Here is a 9,717-nt window from a genome sequence, read left to right as displayed (position 1 = left end):
GGGTGTGTTCGCTAATAGCAGTTGAGCAAGCACCTCATCTGTAAAGGATATAACTTTGTTATCTTGGACCAAAACTGTCGTAATTAAAAAATAAAAGCAGACATGACTTTCCTTTTCCTCATGCATGTGTTTTTTGTTTTTTAATTTCCTTGTCTCTGTTGGAATTCCAGGTTGTTGAGTTGTTTTAGTAGCTTGATTTCATTCTAGTTTTATTATTTTGTGTTACTTTCCTATTTTAGTTAGGTCTGTCTTGTTCCTCTTTTCCTTTAGTTCATTCTTCTGGATGTTTCTAGTTTTGTTTCTTTGTTAGTTAGTCTTTGTTGCTCTAATTTTTTGTCGTTAGTGTAGCCATTCTTTAGTGTTACATTTATTTCCTCTTCTCTTGTGTACTCTTCCTTACTCTAAGTGCCACTTACTCTTTTCCTATCCTCAGTCTGCCTCCTTATCACGCTCACCTGCAACTTGTTATCTCATCAGTCTAAATCCTTTGTCTCAGTATTCTACCTCCAGTAAATAAGCTTATCTTTCTTACCCACTATTCGCTGGATCCTCTCGTCACCTTTCTCGTTCATTCCCTGTCATCATCCCCCTTGCCTCCAGGTTTCATGGTTCTGTTTTTTGTTACCTTTTTGAATTGTGCTGCAGGTTTGTTCGTCTTTTCATTGAAATTCACAAGAGAAATTCAACTCTTCTTTACATGCCTGCTGCTTTTGGGTTCACTCAACAAACGTGACAGCAGGATCTGCTGCCGTCATTACTCACAGTCAACATGACTGCTTGATATCATTTCAATTTCTCAACCACAACAAAGTCTCCATTCTGGTGTCCTGAGAACATATAACAGTTCACAACCCTGTTTTCTGCATACTTTGCCATGGTCAATCATGGGAAAGTATGATCTACAACCCCAGTCTGTCTTCAACAAAACCCCTGGAGGGGTAACAAAAACACTGACTGACAGCAAGGTCTTAGACGTCATGGTGGCCTTTTTAAGGTATTTGATGATAACACAAACACACAAGCCTCAATTTGTAGTTTTATTATTAATTTGAATTAGTTTACTCTGCCTTTTAAGCATGTGTTTCTTCTATGAAACTGCATGTCATTTTCTAACAAACTGAAGGCCTTTCTTTTGGCCACCTTGCTTGGAATTTTTATCAACATTCTACACTGATTAGACAAAAGGAAAAAATCGGAATTGAGCATTGAGGCCTGCTGTGTGGACATAGCCAAACTCAGAAACAGTTATTCCCTCCCAAACAGTTACAATTAGGGCCAGAAATATTTGGACAGTAACACAATATTTGTGAGTTGGGCTCTGCATGCCACCGCATTGGATTTGAAATGAAACCTCTACAACAGAATTCAAGTGCAGATTGTAACGTTTAATTTAAAGGGTTGAACAAAAATATCTGATAGAAAATGTAGGAATTGTACACATTTGTTTACAAACACTCCACATTTTAGGAGCTCAAAAGTAATTTGACATATAAACATAACCCAAACAAAAAAGTTTTTTGTCAATATTTTGTTGCGAATCCTTTGGAGGCAATCACTGCCTTAAGTCTGGAACCCATGGACATCACCAAACGCTGGGTTTCCTCCTTCTTAATGCTTTGCCAGGCCTTTATAGCCGCAGCCTTCAGGTCTTGCTTGTTAGTGGGTCTTTCCGTCTGAAGTCTGGATTTGAGCAAGTGAAATGCATGCTCAATTGGGTTAAGATCTGGTGATTGACTTGGCCATTGCAGAATATTCCACCTTTTTGCTCTCATGAACTCCTGGGTAGCTTTGGCTGTATGCTTGGGGTCATTATCCATCTGTACTGTGAAGCGCCGTCCGATCAACTTTGCAGCATTTGGCTGAATCTGGGCTGACAGTATATCCCGGTACACTTCAGAATTCATCCGGCTACTCTTGTCTGCTGTTATGTCATCAATAAACACAAGTGACCCAGTGCCATTGAAAGCCATGCATGCCCATGCCATCACGTTGCCTCCACCATGTTTTACAGAGGATGTGGTGTGCCTTGGATCATGTGCTGTTCCCTTTCTTCTCCAAACTTTTTTCTTCCCATCATTCTGGTACAGGTTGATCTTTGTCTCATCTGTCCATAGAATACTTTTCCAGAACTGGGCTGGCTTCTTGAGGTTTTTGGGCAAATTTAACTCTGGCCTGTCTACTTTTGGAATTGATGAATGGTTTGCATCTACATGTGAACCCTTTGTATTTGCTTTCATGGAGTCTTCTCTTTACTGTTGACTTAGAGACAGATACATCTCTTCTGAGAGTGTTCTGGACCTCAGTTGATGTTGTGAACGGGTCCTTCTTCACCAAAGAAAGTATGCGGCGATCATCCACCACTGTTGTCTTCCGTGGACGCCCAGGCCTTTTTGAGTTCCCAAGCTCACCAGTCAATTCCTTTTTCCTCAGAATGTACCAGACTGTTGATTTTGCTACTCCAAGCATGTCTGCTATCTCTCTGATGGATTTTTTTTTTTTTTTCAGCCTCAGGATGTTCTGCTTCACCTCAATTGAGAGCTCCTTTGACCGCATATTGTCTGGTCACAGCAACAGCTTCCAAATGCAAAACCACACACCTGGAAACAACCCCAGACCTTTTAACTACTTACTTGATTACAGGTTAACGAGGGAAAGGCCTTTTGAGTTACTTGCAGCCTTTGGAGTCCATTGTCCAATTACTTTTGTTCCCTTGAAAAAGAGGAGGCTCTGTATTACAGAGCTATGATTCCTAAATCCTTTCTCCGATTTGGATGTGGAAACTCTCATATTGCAGCTGGGAGTGTGCACTTTCAGCCCATATTATATATAAATTGTATTTCTGAACATATTTTTGTCAACAGCTAAAATAACAAAACCTGTGTCACTGTCCAAATATTTCTGGCCCTAACTGTATTTGTCTATAGGCATGTCCTAACTGCCTTGATTATATAAAGTAGCAATAGCAGGAAGCAAGTTACCTGAGTTAATCTTGCTTTTGTTTCCTGTACCGTTTCAAAATAAAATCAACCATCTCAACCTTGAAAGATACACACACCAACACATGAGAATCTTGGGCTGAACAACTAATCAATGTTCACCATGTATTTCAAAAATCTAATTTTCTCTCTTGTGTTAACAAGAATTAAAGTGCTAAACAGACTTTAAATTGATGTTGTTAGATGTATGCCTTTATGCAACAATATAGTGAACAGCCAAACCCTAACTGGCAAAGAAAAAACACATTGACATCTTTGTTCAAAGAGGTGCTTATATAAAATCTGTCATCTTGAGGAAAGTTCTGTTTGGTTGCTCCACCTTTTGTAAAGTGTGTGTAATTTATCTTGAAGAATTCTTCCCCTTGTGTTAAGGAAGTGACAGCAGGGTTCTCTGGAGAGGATATTTCTGATCTAAGGTCATGATGTCTGCTTTAAGATGAATTTGAACTACCCTGATCTTGTCACTTTCCTTCTTAATAAAACCTCTTTCCTCTTTATTTGGCTTAAGAGTTAAACATTTGTCCAAAAGATCAAAGACCTCAACTATAACTGCCTGTTCATGAAAAGCTTTGTTTACAATGTTCAACTACTGAATGCCATTGCATAAAACAAAACTTTATTTTTCTAATTTTGCATGTAGCTCTTCATTTAAAGCAGTCCCCAGTCAATATTAATGTAATGATAAAGTGCAGATTTATCCTCTATAGATGCTGTGATTTAGACCAGGGTGTGCTCCTTATTGATATATAAACATGACAGTATGTTCACAGCAAAGGAGGGTCGGTCCTGGGGAGGGACGGGCTCACAGAGCGGTAGGCGCACTATGAGAAGCACAGCAGGAAATAGTGAATTGTACTTTACCCAAGGGCGGAAGCAAAGCCATCAGAGAAGGGAGTGCTAACAGGTTAGTTGGAGAGATCTTACTTGTGGAGATGAGGTATGTAGTTTAGAGAGGGTTTGCTGAAATGTCCAGGGTCTGTCTCCTTGTGGGTCCAGGAGGTCTAGCATTAAGCCACAGGAATCCAAAAGGCCACGATGGACTGCGACGGAGGGCAGACAGGTAAGTTCAGGTGGAGCGGAAACAGAGGAGCGGCACAACTGCCAGCCGAGGAATCTAGGAGGAACATGCAATCAGATCGAAGAGGTGAATTTGGAAACTCGGGCAAAGAGTGGGTAGGTTCCACAGCGTCACGAGGAAGGTCTTGTCCAGAAAACCAGGTCAGATCGTCACAAGGAGGATCAAGGGCGTCTCGAGGGAAACACCTGAAGATAGGCGTTATGCCCTGGCTCTAGAACAATAACAAATTAAAGGGAAGCCACGCATGGGATAACTTAAATAAGATTTATTTAACTGATCACTGCTGATCAAAGACACTGAAACAACTGGAGACTCTGGTTGATCAGGCCAGACTTTCCTTCCAGCTATATTGTTCCCCAGAATAACAGTAACACCCAACACAGGTAGTGCAGGTCCAACACTACCTTCATTCAAACAACTCTGAATGAAGCATGAGCTTAGGTACTGGAACACAAACCACAGACATGCCCATACCTAACACAGGTATTGATAATCCAGGGTCACTCATCTGAAAAAGACAACACTGATGCCAGAATGAATGAATCGTATGCACCAGTATCTCTTAAGATGGTAACTGGCACCCTGACGTCACTCACGACTCAACAAACTTGTCCTTCCGTAAGAAATCGTTTGTAAGAACCCAAATCAGGTTTTCCGACAAATGGCACTTCAGTCATTTTGTTAGGAACGCGTTAAAAAACTGATGCAGCGAGTGCTGCTGGTTTAACCTGAGTTCCATTTTTATTTTTGGATTTCAGGAAAGCACAGTATTTCTTCTAATGACCCTTCCTGTGACAATAATTACAAATTTTGTCCAGATCACCGTTACCGCGGTCTGAAAAAAACCCTCCAGAACGTGTTGAACGCCAGTTTGGAGCACTCATCCCATCTGTGTGTTCTCCACCAGTATCTTTATGTGTCAAGACAAAATCATCTGCCAACACTGCAGCTTTACCTTCTGTTCATTAATGTACATTGCAATGCCTTGAGAAACAGAGTTCTTAAATTGTTCAAGAACCATTAAATTACAGAGGTCACCAAGTGTTTTAACCTCAGAGGAAGTGCACCAACGATTGAAATGAATCTCCAAATCCCTTGCAAACTCTACATAAGTTTTGTCACCTTTTTTCCAGTTTCTAAACTTTTGCCTGTATGCTTCAGGGACAAATTCATATGCTTTCAGTATTGCAGCTTTAACCTTGGCATAATCCTGGCCATCATTTAAGCTAAACATAAAGAAAGCTTCTTGAGCACGACCAGCCAAAACACACTGAAGCAAAACTATGCGGTCTGAATCAGACCAGTCTCTTGTCTCTGCAACCCTTTCAAACAAAGTGGAAAAAGTTTCAACATCTTTTTCACTAAACTTAGGCACCAAACGCAAGTCACTTAAAATATCAGAGGCCTTACATTTTGAGTCCATAACACAAAATTCCACAGACAATTTTTCTTCTTTCATCAGATTTAATTTCTCACTTACTAAATTAATTCTTGCTAATTCAGCTTCCTGTCTTATCTTTTCCAAAGCAAGAACCTTATCCAAATCTGCTTGCTATCATAAACTCTTCAAGCCAATTCCTTTTCCTTTTCCAGTTGCTTTCTTGTTGTTCAAAATCCAAAAGTTTAGGTTTTACAATTTGAGAACCCAAATCTTCAGGCCCTGAAGGCAAAGAAAAAACACCCATTTCAATTAAATTCTCCCTTACAATTGCTTTAACATTTTCTTTCAACTGTTTGTCACCAACACTTATTTTATAGTGCTCAGCAATTTATACCAACTGTTCTCTAGAACACTGCTCCAAAAATTCTACTGATGGAGATTTATTAAAGTCTTCAACAGACATTACTAAATTCCTAATCACAAAACAGTGTGTCAATCAATCAATCAATCAAATTTTATTTGTATAGCACATTTCAGCAACAAGGCATTTCAAAGTGCTTTACATCATAAACACAAAACACAAAGGCATGCAACATAGAATAAAATACCAAGTTTTTTTTTTCCCTCTTTTTTCAAAGTTTAAAGGAAATTGCTGACAATCTGTGCAACAAAAAATAACCAACCCGAACCTACCCTCTGACTGCCTATCTGAAACTAAATAGTTCAACCCTAGTTTTCATAGATCAGGGACAGTGGGTACTTATACAGTAAATACCAGTAGAGTGGAAAAAGGCGACCAGAAAACTGGCAACCCCCCTAACACTATGGCTGTGCCCCCGAGACAAATGATCCAAACATATGATCTTGAGCGCATGGATCCCAAAGGGGAGACACGCTAAGGCCTAAAGAGGATTTGGTTCAGATCAGCCATATCTAATTGCACACACAATCAACACTTACCATCAGTTGAAATGAAAAACAACTTACCCCAAATCAGAGAAAAAAAAAGAAAAAGGAAAAACCACTACTCCAAAACGAAACTTAAGATTTCCACACTAACATTAACAAACTAAAAAAATAAATAAAAAAAAACTGTAACACAAAAATATAACAAATTTGAACAAGCCCCCAATTTGTTATGGCCTGGCTCTAGAACCGTAACAAATTAAAAGGAAGCAACACATGGGATAACTTAAATAGGATTTATTTAACAAAATTCATAACTTACTGGGGAGAAAAGGGGAGAGGATGGCAGAGAGACAAAAGAAGAAATTAACTGGTGTGAGAAGGGATGGTGCACCTTAATCTGGATTTGACGTCCTTCTGGAGACACTGGCCAGCTGCCTCCACTTCCAATCAGCACCAATCAGAAGTTATAGAATAGGGATGTTAAACCCCAGAAGAAAGGCCTTGGGCCATAACACAGGAAACAACAAGGGAAATCAATAGGAGATCAAATCAACGAGGAGAAACAGAGACTAACTCTAGGAGGCTCAGCGGTACCGTTACTGACTAACTCTCAGGCCAAAGTACTGGCAGTCAGCTCCTCTTCTACTCCCTGCCTGATGAGCTGATACGACTCAGGTGTGCAGGGTGCCGGCAAAGCGTCGGGAAGGTGAGTCTGGCGCTATCTGGTGGCTGGACGGTGAGTGGCAACAGAAAAGAAACCCACAAAGAAAGCAAACACAGCAGGTAGCAAATCAGAAAGTGCAGCAGTGACGTAAGAACGGAGGGAATCCCAAACAGTTGACATGGCAACTGTGAGTCCAGTGGACTATTAGAAATTCCCTTCTCACCCACCGCGGGTGGTTCTTATCCTCTGAGCTCGGGTCCTCTACCAGAGGCCTGGGAGCTTGAGGGTCCTGCAGTACCTTGGCTGTGCCAAGGACTGCTGCACATTTCTGGACTGAGATGTCTGATGTTGTTCCTGGGATCTGTTGTAGCCACTGCTCCAGTTTGGGGGTTACTGCCCCGAGGGCCCCGATGACCACAGGCACCACTGTGGTCTTCACCTTCCAGGTCCTCTCCAGTTCTTCCCTGAGGCCCTGGTATTTCTCCAGTTTCTCGTGCTCCTTTTTCCTGATGTTGCAGTCTCTTGGTATTGCTACATCTACCACAACGGCTTTCCTCTGATGTTTATCCACTACGACAATGTCTGGTTGGTTCGCCATTTCCATTTTGTCTGTCTGGATCTGGAAGTCCCACAGGATCTTAGCTCTGGCGTTCTCCACCACCTTTGGGGGTGTTTCCCACTTTGATCTCGGGGTGTCCAGTCCAAATTCTGCACAGATGTTTCTGTACACTATGCCTGCCACTTGGTTATGTCGTTCCATGTACGCTTTCCCTGCCAGTATCTTGCACCCTGCTGTGATGTGCTGGACTGTCTCAGGGGCCTCCTTGCACAACCTACACCTTGGGTCTTGTCTGGTGTGGTAGATCTGGGCCTCTATTGCTCTGGTGTTTAGGGCCTGTTCCTGGGCGGCCAGGATGAGGGCCTCTGTGCTGTCCTTGAGTCCAGCTTTTTCCAGCCATTGGTAGGATTTACTGATATCAGCCACTTGGGTTATTTGCTGGTGGTACATCCTATGTAGGGGTTTGTCCTCCCATGATGGTATCTCTGACACCTCAACCTCCGTTCCCTGTTGTCTGAGACATTCACTGAGCACATTGTCTGTTGAGGCTTTGTCCCTGATGTATTTATGGATCTTAGTTGTTTCGTCCTGGACAGTGGTTCTCACACTCACTAGTCCTCTGCCTCCTTCCTGGCATTGTTAGTAGTTTTTGAGTCTTAATATCTGTGGCTTTTATCTCCTCCTTTGACCAGCTAATTATTCCAGCAGGGTATCTGATTACTGGCAGGGCATAGCTGTTTATCGCACAGATTTTGTTCTTGCCATTGAGCTGGCTTCTCAGGACTTGCCTTATTCGTTGGAGGTATTTAGCTGTGGCTCTTTTCCTTATGGCCTCATCGAGGTTGCCATTTGCTTGTGGTATACCTAGGTACTTGTAACTGTCCTCTATGTCTGCTATTGTTCCTTCTGGGAGTGAGACCCTTTCTGTGTGGATCACCTTCCCCCTCTTTGTGACCAGCTGACCACACTTCTCTAGTCCGAATGACATCCCAATGTCCGTGCTGTAGATCCTGGTGGTGTGGATCAGTGAGTCGATGTCTCGCTCACTCTTGGCATAAAGCTTGATGTCATCCATGTAGAGAAAGTGACTGATGTTGGCCCCATTTTTGAGTCGGTATCCGTATCCAGTCTTGTTGATAATTTGGCTGAGGGGGTTCAGGCCTATGCAGAACAGTAGCAGGGACAGAGGATCTCCTTGGTATATGCCACATTTGATGGACGCTTGTGCAAGTGGTTTGCAGTTGGCTTAAAGGGCGGTTTTCCACAGCCTCATCAAATTTGCAATGAAGGCTGTCGTTGCCGCTACATCTGTTAACGGTCGCTCTTTCTCTTTTTTTACAACTTGCACTTGTTACTGAATCAGGTTAGTTTTAGTGACTCGGGCGAGTCCCAAGGATGTTGTGTTAAATTTGGGCTAAAACAACCTATAAAACATGACCTACTTTTCTTCCCAAGAATCAAACATCACAGCTATTTTACTACCATCAAAGAACTTTGAGGTGACTCATTAATTGAATGTTCACAACATCTTTTAGATTTTCTTTATGCTAAATATTTTATTAGTAAAGCAATTTTGCAAGGGTCAGTACAGCTTAATTAAGTAGCAGAAATAATCAAATAAGTAAAATCAATAATCTAGCTTATCTTTCCCTAACGCAGATACTAGGAACTAAAAAGGGAACCTTTGAGAGAGATGGACGAAGTTTGGTGTTTCAAACCCCAGAACTGGATCGATGATGAAGAAGGTGTTGCAGCAGGCGGAGGAGGTTGATTGATGAAGGCAGGGATCTCTGTTGGTCTGATGAGCTGTCATCTCTGCATGGATGATGAGGTCACACAGGACTTGGGTCTTTGTCTTTGCCTTGGTCTTCATCAAGGGTGCTCAAACTTTTTGAGACCAAGATCTACTTTTTCTCTCGCCAGCCGGCTGAGATTTGCCGCATGACACGAAGACATACAAATTGTAAATTAAACCTTATTGACTCATTCTCTATACAAATATACATCAGTTATATCAGAAATGATAAAGTGATAGAAAACCTGATGCAGTTTCTCCCTCAGTGAGATTCTGACACTGGGAGCAGGTTACTGGTTTCTCAGTCAGAAGCTGGTTGCAAACCTGAGGCCTGC

The sequence above is a fragment of the Poeciliopsis prolifica genome, unplaced genomic scaffold (genome assembly GCF_027474105.1).
Source record: "Poeciliopsis prolifica strain line A6 unplaced genomic scaffold, Auburn_PproV2 SCAFFOLD121, whole genome shotgun sequence".
Classification (NCBI taxonomy): domain Eukaryota; kingdom Metazoa; phylum Chordata; class Actinopteri; order Cyprinodontiformes; family Poeciliidae; genus Poeciliopsis; species Poeciliopsis prolifica.
The sequence above is the reverse complement of the archived record's forward strand: the minus strand, read 5'-3'. Positions refer to the sequence as shown.